The 9,355-nt window shown below is 40.3% G+C and overlaps 1 protein-coding gene across 1 annotated transcript in view; it reads right to left on the bottom strand.

The window, feature by feature from the left end:
• The window catches only part of LOC110297407 (NACHT, LRR and PYD domains-containing protein 9B), a 34,362-nt gene extending 32,465 nt beyond the window's left edge, over positions 1–1,897 (bottom strand). The window contains exon 1 of the mRNA XM_021166150.1: positions 1,827–1,897. The gene's annotated coding sequence lies outside the window, so the exon portion shown is untranslated. The remainder of the gene's footprint in view (positions 1–1,826) is intronic.
• Between the last annotated feature and the right edge of the window lie 7,458 nt (positions 1,898–9,355).

Here is a 9,355-nt window from a genome sequence, read left to right as displayed (position 1 = left end):
GAAATCCGCCTGCCTCTGCCTCCCGAGTGCTGGGATTAAAGGCGTGCGCCACCACACCCGGCTTGTTTTTTTGTTTTTCGAGACAGGGTTTCTCTGTGTAACCCTGGCTATCCTGGAACTCACTCTGTAGACCAGGCTGGCCTCGAACTCAGAAATCCACCTGCCTCTGCCTCCCAATCACGCACTGGGATTAAAGGCATGTGCCACCACTACCCGGCCTGGGTCTGCATTTCTTGAAATCAAAATCTAAGATCTAGGATCTAGGATGCTCAAAAATTTATTCTGCTATTCAAAGTAATCAATCACATGACAGCTGTAATTGAGCACTCAGTGAGACACAGAACCTCCCATCTTTAGGAATAAAAACCTCGTGGGACTTGTACAAGGTGTGCTTGATTTGACAAGGCTATATACACTTCTCAAGATGTAAAAGTTTAAAAATTTTTTATGCTCATGAATGGTTTGCCCACATGCATTCCTATATAACCACAAGTATCCTCAGAGGCCAGAAGAAGGCACTGAAACCCCTGAAATTGGAGTTACAGACGTTTTTAAGCCATCATCTGAGTATCGGGAACAAGACCCAGGTTCTCTGGAAGAGCAGCAAGTACTCTTAATTGCTGAGATATCTGCCGAGCCCCAGAAGGAATTCGTTGCTCTTGGGACGTTATAGGCTAAGATCCTCATACAATGGAAAATATTTGTCTTTTAAGTTTGTGTCATCTCACTTAATATTATACTTTCCATGTCTATCCATTTTTCTACTAATTTCGTAATTTCTTCTTTCATTATAACTGGCTATAATCCAGTGGTTATATGTACCACACTCTCATTATTAGAACTCATTTTCTTATACTATAACTTAGTGCCCATTGAGCAGTCTTTCTCCATTCCTTCCATCTTCCTCTCCCCAGAGGGTTAACCATTCTTCTCACTGCTTCTAAGAGACAAATTCCCTAAGTGTCTTTGGAATTTTAATTAAGTACCCCTTAGAAGTGGACTCCCATGACATTTGACTTTTCTGACTGATTACCCATTAGGAAAGAAGGCTACCTATAAGGTCACGTACATTATAAAGAAACACCATCTTGACTATCAGGAACTCCAAAAAAAAAAAATTCAACAACAAATGGAAGCGATTTGATTCAGAATCAGTAAAAATGTGGCCAATAATCTCACACAAAGGTGTTTCACACCATTAGTCACTACCTCCAAATGGATGTCCATTAGGAAGGAAACTACCAAAGCATCAGTAAAAACACTTCAAAAACAGTTCAAACATTACTTTCTGAATCGGAATCCAAAGTCTCCAAAAAAAAAAAATTTCAATTCAGAATTTACCAGTTGAAGACAAAAGTCCTTGAAGCCACAAGTAAGATTTTAGACAGGGTCTCACTATGTAGTTCTGACTGGTCTGGATCTCACTGCATAGAGCAGGCTTATCTCAAACTCACAAAGATCCACTCACCCTGTTCCCCAATTAGTTAAAACTTAAGCATACATTTTAGTATCACTTAAAAGAAACTGGATTTACTTATACAGAAGTGAATATATATATATATATATACATGTATATATATATATATTCACATATACACATATGTGTGTGTATGAAAGAGAGAAATTGAAGACTGTGACACACAACAAAGTAACTGAGAGGAGCTCTTTTCTATTCTTATAGATATAGTATATACCCAGCATATACAATATATAGAACCTAGAACTTAATAGGTGTGCAAGGCAGGCAGAATAAAGATAAAAGTGTGGAAAGAGTTTGTGGATAAACCTAGCAGACTACTTTCATCAAAACAATAAGTGAATCTTACCTTTGTCCCAAATTTTCAACACTGAGAATCCATTTTCAAGCAACAACTGCACACATGCTCAAAAATGCACCTAAAAAAATGAACATTAAAGTGTTTTTGAAGAAGTCATACACTTAGATACCCACAAATGAGACTAGTCAAATAATGGTTCGATGAATTTGTGCAATTATTAAGTGTCCTGTTAAATAGACCAGAAATTCAAAGTTGACTGGAATATAAACATGACTCTTAGCTTCTAACCAGCAGGAACTTGCATCCTTGAAAGAGACCAAGAGGGAGTCCTAAATGTGCTAGAGACTACACTGTCTTTGTGAATCTGACAAACTCTGGTTGTAGAATGGAGACTACACAGTTCACATGTTGGCTAAAACTTTTCATTTTACATCAACATTCACAGTAGCACTGCTCACTATAGCTAAGAACTGGTCGTGGCTAGATCCCCATTGCTGGATCAATAAATGACATAGGTTTTCCAACACATGGACATTACTTGGTCACCACTGGGAGGCAAATGCTGGCATGGACAGACCTATAAAGGGGATGGTAAATGAAATCATACACATAAGATATTATAGTCCAGGTATTTGAGGTACTTAGATTGAATTCATAGGATGGGAAGGTAGAATCTAGGGGTTGGAAGAAGACAAGAAAGGCAAAATATTTAATAAAATAGTTTCTGTCTAGATTACTGGCAAGTTTCTGGAGATGGATGTGTAACCAACAAAATAAGTATATTAAATCACTGAACAGTGCCATATGCTTAACAGTGGCGAAAATGACAGGTGCCCTGCCAGTGTATTTTACCACAAGTTTTTAAAAACTTCATGTGCTCCAGGATCTCTTCCTAGTCATCTTTTCCTGTTAGGCTAAGACTTCCCCTGAAGGTCTAGGATCTCCCACAGATGTTTCAAATGTTTGATTTCCTAATCAGCATTAATCCTCAAACTACATTTAATATTCCTCACTGATGCTCTTGAAACTTTAGGCTCTAGCCCATTATCATTTCATGACAGGAACCTCACTGGTCCTGCCAACACCTGTCTATCTTCTCATAGAGGGCACCACTTGGCTCACTCCACCTGAAGCACCTCTCTTGTGCTTACCAAGGGGAAAGGATGATGAAGAAATGATTTTCTGATAACTTAACATGCAGCTAGGATCTCCTACACCCTTAATGATCCAATATCCACAGCTTGCAAATCTCTATGCCTTCAATTAATATTTTTAAAACATGGTTTCAATGAACCCAGACAGACCTCAGACTCACTGTGACTCTGAGGACAGCCCTAAACTGATTTTAGCTTGTCTTTGCTACTTTGTGGGTTCTTCATTTTACCACCTTTCATCCCTCTGGTTTCACCACCTACTAGTAGACAGCAGAGAAACAAGAATAGAGGGGAAACAGATCCCTAAATGTAATTTTCCCTTTTGTTGCTTATATGACCATGGCTATTAACAAACTGCAACCAACCTCCCTAAATGACCAAGAACTGCATACCATGCCTCTCAGGGCTCCAGCATTTATGTACTCTTTGAAAAGTTCCTGGAATTCCAGATACCACACAACTGCAGAACCTAACTGCATCTGGCTAAGCTGTGCTGTTGCTGGAGCATGAGACAAATTGTAGTCAGCTGCTGCAGACAGCATGACGCAGCACTACATTGCCTGCATGTGGGATTACCATGAAAGCACATTCTTAGACTATTCCTGTGTTCTTTAAAGACCCAGAATGCCAGAGTTCTTTTAAAATGTCAGTACATCAAGTCCTACAGTATCTACTTCCCAAGTTCTGAGATTACAGACGTGATCTAGCATAGCTGTATTGGGTCAGGAATCTCAAGACCAGGTTTTCAGACCAAGTTCTCAGCACAAAGGAAATGTATTTGCCACAGAATGGCACAGGGCAGGGAAAGGGAACAAACAAGGAGATAGAAAATGAGTGAGAAGGGGGAAAGGAGAGGGGAGAAAAGGGGCAAGAAGCAAGGGATATTTGTGTGGTTGTGGGTTGGGCACAAAAAACTATCTCAAGATATAGACAGACATGGCACATAGGCCAATGGTGATTTATAAAGGTACAAGGGGAAATCCTTTGTTAAGATGGATTATTTAATCTTAATTGGGTATGTTAGTTAGGTGAGCCAATGGGGGCTTTTGGTTGCTGAGCTTCAGTACTTTGATAGCTGGACCCTCGAAGTCAGCTTCAGGAGGAGAGATTGGCCAAATGAGGGAATAAAGTGTTGAGGGCTAGATATAGGAATGTAATCTAATGGTTTTTAGCAAGGCAGAAGGAATGGGGGAGAAGGGCAAGGCCTTCAGTGCCATGCTAGCCACATGTGAACTAACTAGAGTCCCTTCACTCATATGATACAATGCCAAGGAAGGAACCTCACACTCAATGCATGCAAGGCAAACACCAAATAAGCCATGTTTTCAGCCCCAATTAATTTGGGGGACCTTCCAGAATGCACCAGAGACCTGGAAGGTGAGACACTCTCAGAATTCAAAGGGAGGGACCTTAGATGAAATGCCTGACAAGGAGAAGGAACTTATAGAGCCCACCTCCATCAGGAAGACAGGATATCAAGTGAGGGAGAGGGGGGCCATCCCACAGTCACAACTCTGACCCATAATTGTTCCTGTCTGAAAAAATTACAGGGATGGAAATGGAGAGAAGCCTGAGGAAAAGAAGACCCAAAGTGAGATCCAGCTCAAGGGGAGGTCCCAAAGCCTGACACTGTTACTGAGGCTATGGAGTGCTCACAAAAAGGGACCTAGCATGACTGCCCTCCTAAAGACCCAACAAGCAGGTGAGTCAGATGCAGATATTTGCATCCAAGCAATGGACAGAAGCAGCTGAGCCCTGTTGTTGAATTAGGGAAGGTTGAAAGAAGCTGAGAAGAAGGGTGATCCTGTAGGAGGACCAGCAGTCTTAATAAATCTGGACCCCCAAGATCTCTCAAACACTGGACCACCAAACAGACAGCATACACCAGCTGGCCCCCAACACACATACAGTAGAGGACTTCCAGGTCTGTGTTCATTCAGAGATCATGCACCTAACCCTCAAGAGACTGGAGGCCCCAGGGAGTTTAGAGGTGGAGTGGGGGATGGGGACATCTACATGGAGACAGAGTTGGGAGGAGGTATGGATGTGGAACAGTCGGAGGGTAGATGGGAGAGGGGGAATGAAATATGGAGCATACAAGATCATTTTTTTTATATAAATGAGCATTGACTGATTGACTCCTTTTGAATGAATTCTTTTCTTTCACCTAATTTAGAGTTGGAAAACAGAGAGGTTTAAATTTTTTCTTAACTTATTTTGAGACAGGATTTCACTGGGTAACCTTAGCTGGCCTGAAACTAACTACAGAGACAAGGCCAGCCTAAACCTCAGAATGATTTGCGTGTCTCTGCCCCTCAAGTACTGAGACTGAAGGTGTGTTTCACCAGATCCAGCCTATTACATGTTTTATTTGCAGGTGGGTGCATGCATGTGAAGTCCAGGGGAAAGCTTGTGTGAATTCTGTTTCTCCTTCCATCAAGTGGTCCCCCAGATGGAACTCAGATAGCAGAGTTGGTAGTAAGCCCCTTTACTAGCTGAGCTATCTCATCAGCCCAAAGTTAAAATAGACACTTAAAGGAAAGAAACGTTGAGTACACAATCTCTATACACTGGCATGCTTTTCATTAAAATTCTTCCTTGTAATAACAAAAAGAAAGATATTATTCCTGGAGCCCCTACTTCTTGTCACTCCTCTAAATAAGTAAGATTTCCATTGAGAAATTGAACTATACACTGACTTTGCAGTTAATTTTATGGACTTAAATAAAATACTGAATTAGGGACAAAGGTTTACTCATGGTTCTGTAGACCATCAGTACAACACTGAATAGAGAAAAGACACAGAGAGAAGACATTTCACTTGAAGAAATAAGTTCCTTACCCAGTCTGAACCTGGTCCCATGGGATGGTACTTATCAAAGGACCACTGTGAGAGACTAAGAATGAAGAAAAAGCCATGCTAGCTTTTTGATTGGCTGTAGACTCTCTCCATTTCATTGGCTGCTGTGGCTCTATCATTGGACACAGGCTTTGTCAAAATATTTCACCTGTGCTCTTAGGTCCCAACTATAAATTATCAGCATTGAGCTTCCTTCTAGAAACTCTCATGATGCTAGTAATTCTATTATCAGTATTATGACACTGAAACATTAGTATAATTCAGGCTGAACAGCCTTCTGCTCTCAATGAGGGAGACTGGTCATGTGATCCATTCTGCTTATAATCTGAATCAGATGATTTCCTTTGTTTTGCGACATTTCCCAAGGAAAAGCAAGTAGCTCTGGATTTTAAGAGCAGATCTTTGGGAGTCAAGTGAATGGTGGTTGACTGATTACATTTACAAAGCACAGCAGCTGTCATCTTCGGGTGTCTAACAGCACCCTGAGTTACTCTTACATCTTTAACATCCAGGGGAAGCTGATGATTTGTGCAAAGTTCTTCTCACAAAGGCACCACACAATCTGATCAGCCTACATTAGCAATAACATTACTATCTCTGGTTTTCAAAGCTCTTAACATCACCAGAAAGGAGGCTGGAGTTGAGTATACAGCTGCCTGCTCAACACAAATGTTAACAATTTTCCTATGTTTCCCTACAGCAGGGGTTCTCAGCCTTGCTAATACTGAGTACTCTTTAAAACAGTTCTTTATGTAGTGATCCCACAGCCATAAAATTATTTCATTGCTACTGTAAGTTTGCTCTTATTATGGGTCATAACTCAAATATCTATGTTTACTGGTGGTCTTAGGTGGCCCCTAGGAAAGGGTCATTCAACCCCCAAATAGTTTTCCATCAAATACTGAGGTGTGCCTCAGTTTTACCGAGTGAAATGGAGCTTAGATACTTCTGAGCACTTCCTCTCCAAGATCTTCTTCACCATCAAGATGACTCCTTACTCCTCCCTTGAAATTCTAACCTGATTTCCTCACTTTTCATTTCTAAATAGTACTTAGCTGTGTCACAGATAACACATTATAAAAAGTATCTTGATCCCTTCTTAAAGTATGGTGTTATATTTATTTCTTGATAGTCATGCACATACAATGGTACATGTGTGTAGGTGAAAGGATATGATGGAGGAGTCAGTTCTCTCCATCCACAATATAGGTCCCAGGGATTGAACTCAGGTTGGCATGCTTGGTGGCAAGCCCTTTCACATCTTGAGTCATCTCACTAGTTCCTTGTCTTCTGTCTTTCATTTTTACTTGTAGTGACTTATAAGCTGTTAAGATAGTTGAGTGGGACTATGTCGGGGCCTAGCAAAGACAGAAGTGGATGCTCACAGTCAGCTATTAGATGGATCACAGGGCCTCCAATGGAGGAGCTAGAGAAAGTACCCAAGGAGCTAAAGGGATCTGCAACCCTATAGGTGGAACAACATTATGAACTAACCAGTACCCCAGAGCTCTTGACTCTAGCTGCATATGTATCAAAAGATNGCCTAGTCGGCCATCACTGGAAAGAGAGGCCCATTGGACTTGCAAACTTTATATGCCCCAATACAGGGGAACGCCAGGGCCAAAAAGTGGGAGTGGGTGGGTAGGGGAGTGGGGGGGAAGGGTATGGGGGACTTTTTGGATAGCATTGGAAATGTAAATGAGGAAAATACCTAATAAAAAATATTTTTAAAAAAAAGATAGTTGAGTGGATTGAACAGTTGCTGTGAAAAGCTAACAGCTTGAGTTCAATCCCCAGAACTGTCATAAAACGTGGATGAAAAGACCTCATCCCAAACGGTCCTCTGACCCCCATGTATGTGTCATTACACAGGTACCTGCATCTACCCAATAGCAAATAAATAAATAGGTAATTAATTCATTAATTGTAGTGTCTGATAGGTGCTATGGAATTCTGAAAAGATTAAAGGTGGATTGCTCTGTGTCCTATTCTTTGTCATTCCTGTGACCAAATACAATATCTGAACTTCCTCCTGTAGTTCATGACTATTTTAATTATAATAATGGTGTTGAGTATAAGTATGGCCATGGAGAAGAAGATGCTCAAGATGACAGGAATGTAAAAGATGATAGTGTTTATAATAATGAAGGAAGTTAGTATGTGTTTTGCTCTTCTAAATATAAAGATTTAACATGACTGTAATTACAGTGTATATACATCAGCTTCTCAGAAAAGAGCAAGAGAAATTTAGCCCCAATCCAATCTTGTGGACTGAGAATGCTTCCCAAGAAGACCTGGTAACGCTATTGAACACACATTATCCAGGACAGACATGGATATGGTGTTGAGCCTGTTTCTATGGTCAATCAGGAAGACCTCTCAAACATGGCTCAGAAAGAAAGAAGAAGTAAGTGAGACTAGAGAGAAAGGGGACACATGGGGAAATGTCAGGTACAAGCCTTTGTCAAAGACAAAGTCAGGCACTACCTCAGAGAGAAGGCTGGAAAAAAATTTGCAAACAAATGGTTCCAAGAAACAAGCTGGAGTAATCATTCTAATATCCAATAAAATCAACTTTCAAGCAAACGTTACCAAAAAATGAGGAAGGACACTTCATACTCATCAAAGGAAAAAACTACCAAGATGAACTCTCAATTCTGAATATCTATGCCCCAAATGCAAGGGCACCCAAATTGGTAAAAGAAACTTTACTAAAGCTCAACACACACACTGAACCTCACACAATAATATTAAGAGATTTCAACACCCTGTTCTCACCAATGGGCAAATCATGGAAATAGAAACTAAACAGAGACACAGTGAAACTAACAGAAGTTATGAACCAAATGGATTTAACAGATATCTGTAGAACATTTCATACTACAACAACAACAACAAAAAAACCTTCTTCTCAGCACCTCATGGTACCTTCTCCAAGACTGACCATATAATTAGTCACAAAACAGGCCTCAACAGATACAAGAAGATTGAAATAATCCCATGCATCCTATCAGATTACCATAGACTAAGGTTGGTCTTCAATAACAGCAAAAACAACAGAAAGCCCACATACACATGAAAACTGAACAACTATCTACTCAATGATAACTTGGCCAGGGAAGAAATAAAGAAAGAAATTGAAGACTTTTTAGAATTTAAGGAAAATGAAGGCACAACATGCCAAAACTAATGGGACACAATGAAAGCTAAGAGGAAAATTCATAGCTCTGGGTGCCTCCAAAAAGAAACTGGAGAGAGCATACACTAGCAGCTTGACAGCACATCTGGAAGCTCTAGAACAAGAAGAATCAAATACACCCAAGAGGAGTAGATGGCAGAAAATAATCAACCAAGTAGAAACAAAAAGGACTATACAAAGAATCAACAAAACCAGGAGCTGGTTCTTTGAGAAAATCAACCTGATAGATAAACCCTTAGCCAGAATAAGCAAAAGGCACAGAGACAGTATCCAAATCAACAAAATCAGAAATGAAAAGGGAGATAACAACAAAAACTGAAGAAATACAAAAAATTCATCAGATCCTGCTACAAAAGCCTATACT

This window comes from Mus caroli, chromosome 7 (genome assembly GCF_900094665.2).
Source record: "Mus caroli chromosome 7, CAROLI_EIJ_v1.1, whole genome shotgun sequence".
NCBI lineage: Eukaryota > Metazoa > Chordata > Mammalia > Rodentia > Muridae > Mus > Mus caroli.
Note: the sequence above shows the minus strand (reverse complement) of the source record. Positions and strands in the feature narration are given on the sequence as shown.